This window comes from Apis cerana, linkage group LG8 (assembly GCF_029169275.1).
Source record: "Apis cerana isolate GH-2021 linkage group LG8, AcerK_1.0, whole genome shotgun sequence".
NCBI lineage: Eukaryota > Metazoa > Arthropoda > Insecta > Hymenoptera > Apidae > Apis > Apis cerana.
Genome location: NC_083859.1, coordinates 9,690,403 through 9,704,434, shown reverse-complemented (window position 1 = coordinate 9,704,434; position 14,032 = coordinate 9,690,403). Strand labels below are relative to the sequence as shown.

General features: G+C 39.7%; 1 protein-coding gene across 21 annotated transcripts in view; it reads right to left on the bottom strand.

Moving 5' to 3' along the window:
- The window catches only part of LOC108002604 (polypyrimidine tract-binding protein 2), a 429,375-nt gene that overhangs the window by 270,711 nt on the left and 144,632 nt on the right, over window positions 1-14,032 (bottom strand). The window contains exon 1 of one of the 21 annotated variants that reach the window (XM_062078867.1): window positions 12,365-12,414. The exons of 19 other annotated variants lie outside the window; for them this stretch is intronic. The gene's annotated coding sequence lies outside the window, so the exon portion shown is untranslated. Of the gene's footprint in view, window positions 1-12,364; window positions 12,415-14,032 lie in introns of those variants that run through there. One more of the 21 variants, XM_062078839.1, reaches the window with a different exon arrangement.

The window sequence follows — 14,032 nt, the reverse complement described above, 5'->3', positions numbered from 1 at the left end:
AGGAATGGAGTCATTGGTTTCTGACATTATAGATTTTGATTCACATCGTTCATTGACAATTAATAGAGAATATTTATTGGGATGAACAGAATGAATATATTTCTGATATTTTTTGACTTTATAAGAATAATTCTTAAATTTTGTTAATTTTCTTTCTGATAAATACAAAGGAGGAGAAGAAGAAGAAGAAGAAGAAGCAAAGCCCGCCATCTTGAATCTTCGACACAGAGCCTTAGCTACAATTTATGAAGATAATCCAACTATCAAATAGAATTACAAGAGAATCAGTAAAACCGTTCCATCAAAGGTACTTGCATTAAAGCAAATCTTGTTCTACCCTTCGTTCCAAGTAATTCATTTGCCTCTCTGTTGGCCAAATAATTAAAAAAGAGGAAAAAAAAAAGAAAAAAGGAGAAGAAGAAAAAATAAAAGAGAAAGAAAGAAAAATCTAGGGGGAAAATTGGAAAAACAAGGAAAGGAGAGAGAAGGGGATGGGAAAACGAAAAGAAGCTTTTTCCAACGAACGATGGAAGACACACTTTTACCTTAATGGAATTCGTTATCGGGCAAAAATAATTCCCTTTGACGACCAACGAGGCATCGAGCAAGAATCGAGAATAAAACGTGGCGTGGATAATGCAAAAAAACGCGGGAAAATCGAAACGAGGAAGGATCTCGACCCGAATCCGGCTTCTCTCGCGTCTTGTTTCCTTCTGAAACCAGGAACTTATTATTAAGGATCCCTTGGGGCATCTTTTAATAATACAAAAACCATAGATCAGTGTAATTTAAAACAGACTCGAAATGTTTCAACGATTAATATTTCAATTTTCGAATAATTATAACGTTACAAATTTTTCTTCTCAATTTCTTAATCTGTTACAAAATTGTTAATCAAAATAATTTGCTCGTGTCCTGTAATCAATATTGCCAACTGGTTCAGAAAATCATATCGTTTATTGTCTTAATAATACAAAAATTAATCGAATTATTCCCATTTTCTTTTTTTTTTAACTTTTTAAAGATCCAATGATTTATCTCGACGAGGCTGATTTAATAGCTCGATTATTCATACAAGAAATCAAAATAAATACGTCCTTTCGCTTTCCCTCAATTAAACTCGAATTCAATCGGATCGATACACTCCGAAAACACTGGGAATCACGGGGAAAGAGATCGAAAATATTGTTTGGAATGGGAGAAGGAAGGATCGGCCCTCCATTTAAGGAAACAGCGTCGCAAAATGGCGGACGCCATTAGTCGGGAAATTTCGGACAAAGCTGTTTCGTACACGCGGCGCGCATCGGAAAAGCCATCAGCGCGCCATAGACTTCCCCGCGCCCTCTGCTCTTTTCTATTATTCCAAGCACCTCGAAGACGTACGAGCTGTCGGGTGATGCTGTCTCTCTATTTGAGAAAAGGGGGCTGAAGAAAAAAGAATTTCACGATATTGCCCCCACGAAATTGCCGTTTGAACCACGAGAAAGATGGGGAAACAATGACGTTTGATTGCTTGCAGGATGGGAGGAGAGGAGAAGAAAAATATTACTCGCCATTGCGTAAATGGCGAATTTATTTTAAGACGCAAATATTGACATTTATGTGTGTGAACGAAGCAAAGATTGAAAAATGTCATCGAGGTGGCAATTTTTTGATTTGAATTTGTTAAAAAAAAAAAAAAGGGAAGAAAGAAAGAGAAAAAGGTTATTTCGTGGAGAGAACTCGAGATAGAGGCATCGACTCGTTTTAAAATTTAAATTAAAATTAGAGATGGTGCTAGAGATTTTAACAGGTATATAAAATAATCGATACGAGTAACGAGCTGTAACGAATCTCTCGAAATCATTGCGAAGTTAATGACGCGTTGAAAATTGTAGAGGATCGTAATCGCGAATTATAGATACGATAATAACGATTTCTCACTAACGCTGAAGGTTGAAAAAGAATTTTATAAAAAAAAAAAAAAAAAACATTGGGATACACGTCGCAACAAGTAGCACGTTCGACGTTTCGATTAAAACGAAACTTGTGAGAATAAATTATACTCGAAGGAAAATTTCAAACATTCAAATTCTTAATTCTTAATTCCATAAATCCATATATGAAAATGTTTTTATCGAGTTTATACAATTTGTCAAAGATAATAGTTTGAAGGAATTATAAACAAGCTTCGAGGCTCTTCAAAATTATAAACACAAAAGAATTTAAATTAAATTGAATAAAGTGAAGCGACTTTGAATTTTTTCTTCGATTATGTTTATACGTTTATATATATTCTAAGAATTAAGAATATGAATTTTTGAAGAATTCTCCAATTTTGGAAATAGATTATATCCAAGGAAAAATGCAGAGCATTTTCAAACATTCTTAATTCCATAAATCCATATATGAAAATGTTTTTATCGAGTTTATACAATTTGTCAAAGATAATAGTTTGAAGGAATTATAAACAAGCTTCGAGGCTCTTCAAAATTATAAACACAAAAGAATTTAAATTAAATTGAATAAAGTGAAGCGACTTTGAATTTTTTCTTCGATTATGTTTATACGTTTATATATATTCTAAGAATTAAGAATATGAATTTTTGAAGAATTCTCCAATTTTGGAAATAGATTATATCCAAGGAATACATTATCGAATCCAATTTAATCGAAGATAATACTGAATAGTTTGAAGGAATGATAAACAAGGTTCAAGGAAGTGACTTTTCAAAATCACGAACAACAAGAGAGAATTCCTCGCCTTGGAGCAAGCACTGCTATTACTCGAAAAGGAGGAAGAAGAAAGAGGAGAAAAAAATCGAAATGGAGGAGTGGATGAAAAATGATGGGCGCCTAAGAAATAGCGGGAAGCAGACTCGATATCCGGAAACGAAATTGCACTTGAGCCAGCAATCGGCTGGTAATGGCCGACGTACGTTCACGGTAAATCCAACGAGGTGCAATCTCCAGCGACTAACGAACCGCGTCTAAGTGCCACCTACCACCAACTTCCAACCCCGTTCCACGCCTTCTCTCACCCAGACGTCTTCGAAACAGGTGATTCTGATACCCAGACTAATCAGAGATTTTATTAACTGCCCGGATTCCTGGAGACGTGGCTGCTTTAAGACGATCGCAACAAAGACCATCCTTGATGAGTCTATAATCACTCTCGAACAATATCTTTCCTCCATCTTTTTTCCATCGATTCGAATTACTGCGCCCAGTTTTTAAGCCGTCAGCGATTAAACCGAGATTCTCCAGAATCGAATCAACGAGGTCCATCGAGTTCTCGTGAATCAGACGCGTGATGCACCATCGAAATTACCGGTGATAAATCAGAGTATGTAGCGTATACAGAGCGAACACATTCGTCACGGTTGTTCGAATGAATGAAGGGACACGGCAGCAGCTGTGGGCTGACAGCTTTCACCGTAAAAACGATGTACTCAACAGATTTTATCGATGTTTCGCGGTTTATGCGTTTTAGCTTAGGTTTATTAGCCCATATTGGATTCGATAGTCGAAGGATCGTGGCTGTTCGTCATATAAATTGCCGAGGGATGAAATTTGTTTTCATCGATTGCTGCGACGTGCTTTGAGACAGTGTCTTTTGCGTTTTCTGTAAATGATACGATTGGACCTAATGATTCATCGAAGAATTTAGAGGGATCCTTGCAAACTTTGGTGTTTTATCATTGGAAAATAGAAGAAAGGAAAAAAAGAATACGAATCTTTATAATCATAATTATAATGGTATAAATTTAGTGAAACTTTTGCATTTTTACGTGTAACGTACGATGGAGATGAACACGATTTTGATCTAAAGGGATCCTTGTGAAATTTTGATCTTTTATCATTGGAGAATAGGAGAATTGTTCTTAAAATTATAACGATATTAAATATCCACGTAAAAGAATGGGAGCAAGTAAAATCTAAAAGAAATAAAACAAGGAGAGTCGCACATTGAGAACGAATTCTCTTAACTGCGTATATACCCTTTCACGATTCTCTCATAATCATTAAAAGTTTATCACATTTCTCGAAATGTGCACATAATATCTTAAAACTACCGTTCCGTCTTAGATTAAAAAGTTTCCCTTCTGAAATTATTTCTATCCTATTAATTTACCATTCACAATAATCCAACGCGGATCGATTCGATCACAATCTCAGCCCAAAATTGCAATTCGACGCTTCGAAAAAATAACTCTTTTTATCAGAGACATTTCCATGAAAGTATTCGTGATCCACCTTAACCGCGAAAACCAACATCGCCCGAACCTCTTAAACATAATCACAACCCGCCCAACGTGGCCCAACGTTCCGGAGTCTCTCGTTAATTAAGAGTAATTGCTATCTCTGTCCCTATCCGGGGACAAAGAGACGGTTTGTCCTGCAGTTTGCAATCACTTAATCGCGGAACCGGGGACCGAGTGACGGCTAACTCGTCTCCCTCCCCTCCCCTCGAATCCTAGTAATTACAGATGCTAAACGTAGGGAGGAACGCCAACGGTTGCCGATATCGTCATCCCAACCTGTTTCGAGCAAGTTTGGAAAAAGTACGACAACCCGAGTCTAACCTCTCCGCTCCGTTCGCGTGGACGAGCGAGCGCCGCGAGACGATCCGTTAATCGAAATGCACTCTCGAAACATATCCGATCCATCGGCGCTTAATTAATAAACGAGGCAATGACCGAGTGGAAATGTAACAGTTGATCGAACGACGGCAAAGCGGCCCGTCGACCTCGCCCAACGATTCCAACGATTCGTTGCGCAATCGAGAATCTCCTCTATGACTTGGAAATCGTATAATCGTCTCGCTTATCCATTTGTTCGAGGGAAGAAAGTTCGGCGGCGTAGATGGCGCTGCACGTCGCGAAACGTAAACGTCCCTGTGCGCGAAAAGCAGCGGAACAGGACAGAACGTAAATTAATGATCTTTGCGTAAGTACCGTAGATAATTTAACGGGTATTAACCAACTCCCCTCCTCCCCCTCGGCCAGCCGTTAAAGCTACTCGGCCGGACTGGTTTATGAACGTTATTAATTAATTTGTATTTGTCGCGCGCCGCATGATCGTTATGGCTCGGGCGTCGTTAATAGCCGACCAATCAGGCTCGCGCTGCCGCGCCCCTCCCTTTGCCGGCCCAACTTTCAGTCTCATTAGCCGAAATATAATATCGTTTCCGCAGAAAGGAGACCACCGCCGGTTTGCGTATCGCCGATTTTATTAAACATAACCAACGACGGCTCTCGCCAATCCCCTTCCGCCAATCGCGTTAATTAAATATACGTTTATCGATTAATTCTCGCCCGTACGATTGAAAAGTGCGTATCGATAATTGACAAGGGGAGAGTAATTGGATGTGCAGGGGAGGATGGACAGCCAAATGGAAGAATTTTCGTATGGAACGTCGACGTGCAACGAGTTGGAGCGTTTTAACAAAAGGATAAGGCAAAGGATTCCGACATCTTACTCCGTATTCGTTTACACGTGTGGAATCGAAGCTGGTATCTCGATCTTTGAAACAGAATTATCAGAAATACAGAAATAATTAGAGGGATTTTTAGTGTTTTAATAAACGAAGCAGCCAGAAATCGTTTACAGAATGCAACGAGTTCTTTTCGCGCGAATCTTTGAAAAAGTTATTGAGAATTTTCTTTTTTCTAATAAGTATGGAATCAAAGGTGGTATCTTTGAAATTATCGAAGTAATTAGAGTGATTTTTAGCGAATTATATAGAAATATTTCGTGGTTTTGGCTTTAATAAACAGATTCACAGAAGAGGGTTCGACGTTTAGGGAAAGAAAATAATTAGAATGATTTCTTGGCGTTTCGATAAACAAGTCAGCCAGGTTCCACGTGCAAGGGTGGTACGGGAAATATTTCAGTTTCGCTCGATTAACAAACCCCTCTAAGCCGAGAGGGTTTGTGCACGAACGCAGGTGCGTGGGCAAGTAAGTTTTAAAATTTATAACCACCTACAAATTTCCAACTCGCGAGCACCACTACCGTAACCGGATTAATGCGCGGCCTTGCCAATAAAGACCGCCGCCGCCGCCCTCCTCAATATTAAGGGGCACTTAAGACAACCTCTTAAGTCGAAACATCGTCACCCTTGGTAACGTCCATAACCCTATTTCTCTCCGGATACGTTCTTCCTGAAAATTACGCTTCCCGAGTTAAATTCGTCCTTCCAATACTCCGCTACATCAACGCGATTCGAAACAGAATCGAGCTATGCTCTTAAACGGGTAAATCTACAGATGTACGAGCGTTCTTTACACTGCTTCGACTTGAACGAGTGCAACGAGTCTTACTTCGATCGAGAATCGTGAAGGAAAATGGCCAAGGATGAAATACTTTTGGTAGTGAAACAATCTCTTTCGCGAAAATTGAGCGTCAGCAAGACGAAGGGCGGCCACCGCTTTTTAGATCCGCAAAATATCGTGCTCATTCTCCACTTTTAATAGTTCCCCGTCCTTTTTCCCCCTCTCGAGAGTCGTCGATGATTTACAGTATGTACACGGTGTCGTCGAGTGAATCGTTATTTCCTGTCGGAGGCGGGAGGCTCTCTCTCTAAGAGGTATATCAGGTCCGCAAGCTTATATCGGGCCGCGCTGAGGGCGGCTTAATAATTTACAACGACAAGACACACGCCTCTGTTATTGGCCCATAAAATATCCCCGCTACGCCTCCACTCGTTCGCTTTATATCCTCCTCCTATGAGTCTTTGCGGATTACCGCGGAGTTGTCCGGCGGTGCAGCTTCTCGGAATTTGAAAAGCGTCTATTCTTCACTCTCGAATGAAGAATTACCCGTAACGATTTCGAAAAATAATTTCGTTTCTGCTCCTTTCGAGTGTTTTAATCTCGGCAAGAATGTTCATCTCTCTCGTTTTACGGTTCTCGTATCTTTGTTTGCTTCTGAAAATTACAATCCGTGATCTACCGAGAGAGATTACGGAAAGTTGGAAAAGGATAAGGGGTGATAACGCGAATCTTCGAAGCCAAGAGACATGCCAAGACCTCCGCTCACGCACTATTTTCATTCTGTAAATATTTTACACCTATTTCTGCGTCTCGATGTTCGGCCATCGTTCAGCTCCGCCGATTTATTCTTGTGTCTCGATCCATGACACGTCTAACCATGCACAGCGAATATTAATTGTTCGCGATCCCTAAAATCCTCCCAAAAATCGATAATTCGCTGCTCTCGAATTTTCGAACCACGATTGCTAAATTATTGAGAATCGAGGTATAATAGAAGATGAGGAGAGAATCGAAGGAAGAGAATCGAGTTGTCTCGATCCATGACGCCTCTAACCATGCGCAGCGAATATTAATTGTTCGCGATCCCTAAAATCCTCCCAAAAATCGATAATTCGCTGCTCTCGAATTTTCGAACCACGATTGCTAAATTATTGAGAATCGAGGTATAATAGAAGATGAGGAGAGAATCGAAGGAAGGGAATCGAGTTGTCTCGATCCATGACGCGTCTAACCATGCGCAGCGAATATTAATTGTTCGCGATCCCTAAAATCCTCCCAAAAATCGATAATTCGCTGCTCTCGAATTTTCGAACCACGATTGCTAAATTATTGAGAATCGAGGTATAATAGAAGATGAGGAGAGAATCGAAGGAAGAGAATCGAGTTGTCTCGATCCATGACGCCTCTAACCATGCGCAGCGAATATTAATTGTTCGCGATCCCTAAAATCCTCCCAAAAATCGATAATTCGCTGCTCTCGAATTTTCGAACCACGATTGCTAAATTATTGAGAATCGAGGTATAATAGAAGATGAGGAGAGAATCGAAGGAAGGGAATCGAGTTGTCTCGATCCATGACGCGTCTAACCATGCGCAGCGAATATTAATTGTTCGCGATCCCTAAAATCCTCCCAAAAATCGATAATTCGCTGCTCTCGAATTTTCGAATCACGATTGCTAAATTGAGAATCGAGGTATAATAGAAGATGAGAAGGGAATCGAGCAATCAAGTTCGAGAAGATATACTCCATATTGAAGTTATTATTTTTAAAACAAGAAATGATAATGATGATAAATGGACGCGATAACAGGCAGGGTTATAAAGCGGGGATACGTTATAACGCAGTCTGTCGCTGATGATTTAATTACCATGAAATTTGGCTACTGTTTCACAATCGCGAATCGATAATGCGCAATCGTAATTTGAAGATGATTACGAATGAAACGCAATACGTTGACGTGATACGAATTTCGCGATAATGTTTCGCATTTACGCGAGAAATGTAATGGGACGGTTGTAATAATGTATCGAGATTAATCATACCTTGACCCTGTTATTTATTTATTTATTTATTTATTTATTCATCGAGCTGCCGCGAGAAAACGGAAACGTTTTCGTTTCGAAACCTGGCAACCAGTTCTCTCGAAATTTTGAAAATATCGAACTTTGGTATCGGGGAAATACAATAATTTTCTAAATATCGAAATTCGGTCGACTATTACTAGCGAATAACGAAGAGAGTGCTTGTAATTGTTATTATAATTCTCCTCCGTTTGTATCAGCATCGTACAAGCGTACAAAGAGATAGCAATTAACACGTGTTTGTATGAAATAAATGAAATCGTGTGCGCGAGTAATATTAAACGTGTATACAAGATCATAAACGTGTCGTGATATCGATAAAATTTAATATTAAAAGCGTTTTCTCGAAAGAGTTCCATCACGGAATATTTCGATAAAAATTGCATCCCATTCGCCCCTCCAACTTCCTTTCCCTTTTAAATTCTTCGAAACTTGTTCCATCGGCTACGAATCTATTCTCTCTCAACCGTGCCTTTTTTCAAGATGAACGAATTATCAGAATCATCACAATCGTCTCTCCGAATATCCATTTTTCAAATTTCTCCTCATAAAATTCCTTCGTAAATTCTTCGAAATTTACTCGACAAGTATTTAAAAAAGGAAGAAATGTACAAACCACTGCGTCAAATTTCTCCTTCGTAAAATTCCTCTCCCCAATCCCCATAAAATCACCATATTCCTATCTCGAATTTTCCTTCGCACCCAACACACACGTACACCTGCAAGCGGCTTGACACTGAAAATACACGCGAAACGACGTCGAGTTTCGGAGGGAGAGGCCTCTCCACATTGCACCTCTCCCCTCGTCGTCAGAACGTCGACGACCCTTGTGCGCGCCGTGACTCTGATCTTCGACGCGATCACGAGAGAGGCTTCTAATTAAAATCTCTGGACTTTTTTCCCTCGACGCGTTTCCAGCCCGGCGAGCAAGAGCCGAGCTACGATAGAGAGAGACTGGAGCGGAGGGGAGGGGAATAATTGAAATCGTTCAACCACCCTTCGAGCAATTAACGCACCGTGGATCGGATCGCGTTCTTCTCCGCTTCTTCGTTTCGGCCACGGAAAGGAAACGACGATCGGAATTCGAGCGGGAAATTTGACGGTTCGGCTCGAAAAGGTTCTATGTGTATATATATACGGAAAGAGGGAAGTCTGGTTTAATTTGTTTGTCGAGATGAATTTTTCAATTTATTTTCACCTTTCTGCCATCTCTGGATACTTGATAAATTACAACTTTTCAGTATAATCAATTTTACACGGGTGGAATTAAAATTAGGAAATTGCGCGTTTCGAAATTTCTCTTCGAAAAGCTCAAAAGAAAGATACAAAAAATAACACTATTCTGAATTTTAAAAAATTAGTAGCATAAAATGTACAAAGTCCTCGAAACGTTCTTTCACGAATAATATTCTCGAAATCAAAGTGTTATAATTAACGTATTAAAAATTATAAATAATAAATTTGATCTATAAATTCAAATTGCTGTTCTAATTAACGAATTTATTAATCTGAAAGATAAAACAATTGGTCAAGCTCTTGGTTCGTTACTACATGGAAAGGAAAATTTGTTTTCATTAACAAATCAAATTAGAAATTAAATTAGCCGATAATCGAATCGATAAAGTTCAAGGTCGAAGATATTCTACATAATATGGGGGAATTTTTTAAATCATTGCAACGTGGGTATTCTTCGCGTTATCGCGCGTCTTTCGAAATTCGCTCGCAAACAATCGCGACAGGTGTCTCTTTGTCGTTGGAGGGACATTGTCGCAGGGGAAGTCGTCTGGTGCTCGCGCGCGCGCGCGCGGTATTTATCTGGCGGAAACAGTGGCCATAACTTCGTTTCCATGAGAATTGTTTGGCAACAGGTGGGGAAAATTTCCACGCACAGGCCAACCTGCCAGCCTCGTTTGTCGTTTCCAACCCCACGACCACCGCCACCACCTCCTCTCTCCACCCTGCAACCACCCCTCCACCACCCTCCGTGTCCCCGTGCCGCAGTACGAATGAAACAATTCCGTTTCCCTTCCCTTCCATCCCAGTCTCCCTACTTTTTGAAACCGTGTTCGAGCCTCGTCCAAGACTCCAACCATTCCTTTACTACTTCGATGTATACTTTCAATGGTACCCGAAACGACGATCAAATATTATTTTCAGGAAAATATTCGATCGAGTGAATCAACGCGAATATAAGCTTCATGTTACGAAGCTTCTAACAAACGAAAAAAAAGAAAAAGAAAAAGGAAGCAAAAAAGGAGAGGGAAAGAAGAGAGGAGAAAAGAAAAAAAAAGAAAGGGGAAAAAAGTCGGATAAATATTTACGACGAAGTGACAAGCGGGGGGATGGGAGGAGGAGCAAAACAATTCGGTTCTGCAAACAGGTAACGCCGTTTCCTCTTCGTCGAACTGGACAAACGAACCCGCCTCGTGCTTGATCCTCAGGGGTGCAATCGGTTATTTAGAGTTTCGCCGGCGACACGAGCCCATCGATTTCCCAATCGCGCGCCAGTTCCATTTTTCCTTTCTTTTTTCCTCTTTTTTTTCTGTCTCGCTAATTCCACGTCCGTATTATCTCGAAAGTGAAAACATTTCGAAAACGCTGTGGGATCCATCGCGATTGGTTTGCAGCGTCTCGTTAATCGGATGGAAATTTACGTTTCTTTTTCTTTTTCGAGGATTTTTAAGATGCGTACTCGCGTTTGATAGAAATTTGGAAGCGAATTTTCGCGACACGAGCCCGAAAAGAGATCCGATTTCTCGTGAGTGGAAATTCTAATTACCCCCGGCTCTTGTTTTCCTAAGGTTCGCGGATAAGTGAGCGGTATAAGAAGAATTTTCCCAGCCTTTTCCCTCTCTCGCTGGATAGAGAATCTTTTATTTCGTTCGTACATTGTACTAGAAAGAGAATTTCATTACGATTCCTTTGCTAATGGGTAGCCCTTTACTTAGGAATCTTTATTATTAAACAACTTCCATCTCGTTCACGCATTCTACCGTAAAGGAAATTTTTATTCTCCGTATCGTGATATGAAAAATTTCTCGTTTAAAGTTTCTCCGTGGAAAAATCTGTGGAACGAGGTTTAAACAAATCAAGATAATTCCGCAAAGCGCAATTTAATTAACCGATGCAGAAGTTTCCACACCGTGGAACGAAAAATGATCCGGAGAAGAAACAAAAAGAAAACATCACGCATCGATACAAAATATCCCGAAGAAGACAGGCGTCGTCGGTGAAAACGAGCTGTCAACGGGATTGTCGGGAAATATCGGCTGTCGTCGGGGAAAATGGCGACGAGCGAAGACGTCGGCCACCATGATTATTTTCACGGGACAATTCCAGCAAGCGTTCGACGGCCAGGCTAATTAAATGTTTCCAAACGAGCCACGGAGGAGAGCGTAATAAAAGGGATGCGTAATAGAGCGTAATTAAAAAACGGCATTACCATGGCGTTATTAGCGCGGGAAAGGAACCGAGCTAATTAACGACAATTAATTAACCTGCAGAATTAAACAAGCCGGCCAATTTTTTCCCCCTTTCCTCTCTCTCTCTCTCTTTCTTTTTTCGGGATACGTGCCGTTAATGTTCAATCTTCCGGAACGATCAATTGCAATTCGCGTTTTACCTCGACTCGCTTCGTCTCTTCTTTTGTTTAAAGTTTCTTTTTTAAAGTAAATTTTTCTCCTTTCTTTTTTCTTTTTTGTCCTGGAAAAATTGCGTTCGGTCGTATCGATGGAAGGAAATTACGATAAACGAGACCGGGTTCAGAAACGTTTGTTTCTGTGAAAATTCTCCCGTGGAAGAGAAGAGAGGGGAGAATATTTTTATCCTATCCTCTGAAGATATATTTATATCGAAAATATTGGTATTAATATCCTGATTCGTTGAATTTGGCGTCAATTAGAGGAGGAAATTCCTTTCCTTCGTGGAAATGTATCATTTTTTTACGCTGATTTGCACGGCCCCTTGGTCGATCGATCCCTGAAGAAGGAAGGGATCGTTGCCGAAACTTTTAGCCTTAACTCACCGCGAAACAAGCCGCGAAAAGTCTTTCGGGTCCCTCAGGAAACGGGGAGGAAACTCACCTGAAACAGAGAGAGAAGAGGAAAAATTAAGGGAGGGTAATAACCTTTTAACGAAATCCGTCTTTTTCGAGCGATAAATTGTTCATTTATATCGTTGGCTTCGATACATCTTTTACTCTATCTCGAACGTATACTTGTATTAGATTTAACTCAAATATAGTTAGACCCTAGATATTTGAATTGAAGTAGCTAGTATTTCGTTCGTGATGGTCACTGTCCAACTCTTTTGTTTTGTTTATTCCCGACTGTGGCTTCTCTGCATAATAATCCAGAACACGCGAAGGGGGATCCTGCTTTCAGTATCTGAAATAATTTTCATTCTCCACTATCGTCAGAATCTTTAATTTCGTTTATATCGTTAAATGTCTTCCTCGCTTTCGCATAATTCGTTATCAGAATCCGATTGATCTTCACTTCAAATCTTCATTTACGAAAATAAATTTTTGCTAAGCTTCCAAATAGTTTAATCGTGTATTTATTGCTAAACATTCGTCATTTCCTTGGCGTTGTTTTTTCTCATCCATTCCCATTTTTATTTTTGTTGTTAATTGATAATTGATAAATAATACAAATTTTCGTCAAAAAATGGGTACACAACATGCAGAAATAATAAAATAAAAATGTTATAATAATAGAAATACATATTTTCTGTAATTTTTAAACAATAATATTTGCATATTCAGAATTGTTAAGCGTGAAAATTGACAACTTCCGCGAATCTAACATTAAATACTCTCCGTTCAACTAATTTCGACAACGAAGAAACATTTCGCGCATCTTTATTTCACATCTGAATCACATCTCAAACTTTTTACCCCCTAAATACCGAGAAATTACCCTAAATTAAACGAGATGAGCTCAACGGGCGAAAATCGGACGGATTATCCATCAAGGACGATTATAATCGCGTGTAAACAGTCGGTTGCGAATCGATGCGATCAAAGAGCGTTCACAGGTATCACAGGTCATCGCGGCAGAGGGGTGAATAGGGGCAGGATGTTAATCCAAAGTCCGGGGAAACGGGCGGACAACGATGTCGGCGGCCGCCATTACACGCGCGTAACAGGTGCCGAAATTTGCGGCGCGTGTTTTATCAACGGGGCATCGACGGCGTCGACGGGTGTTGCGAACGTGGCCTGCGTGCGCCCAGTTGAATAAAATATAACGGGGCGGAAAAGAGGAGGGGCGCGGTTCACTGTGCGCAACGACGATGATGAAATTTTATATATCGGTAATTAGTGGTTTACAAGTGGTTTTGTTGAATAAAATTTGTCGGGGAAAACGTATATCGTAAAAATAAATATTTTATTCTTTGAGGAATATGATAAGAAGGGAGATTCAAAGGACAGAAATATATTTCGATTTTGAAAATTCAGAGTTTAATTACTGTAAATTGGGTTAACTTTTAATAATAAAAAAATTAGGAAAATTTGTTTCTATCATTCTTGAATGTTACGTACTCTCTTTTTATATTTATATATATTTATCGTCCAGAATATATTTATTATTACTCCTAAAATTTATATCTTTTAATAAAATATGTAATCAACAAAAGATCTTAGATGAAACTATCGGATTGTTATAAAAAATAATACAAAAATGGCTTATTA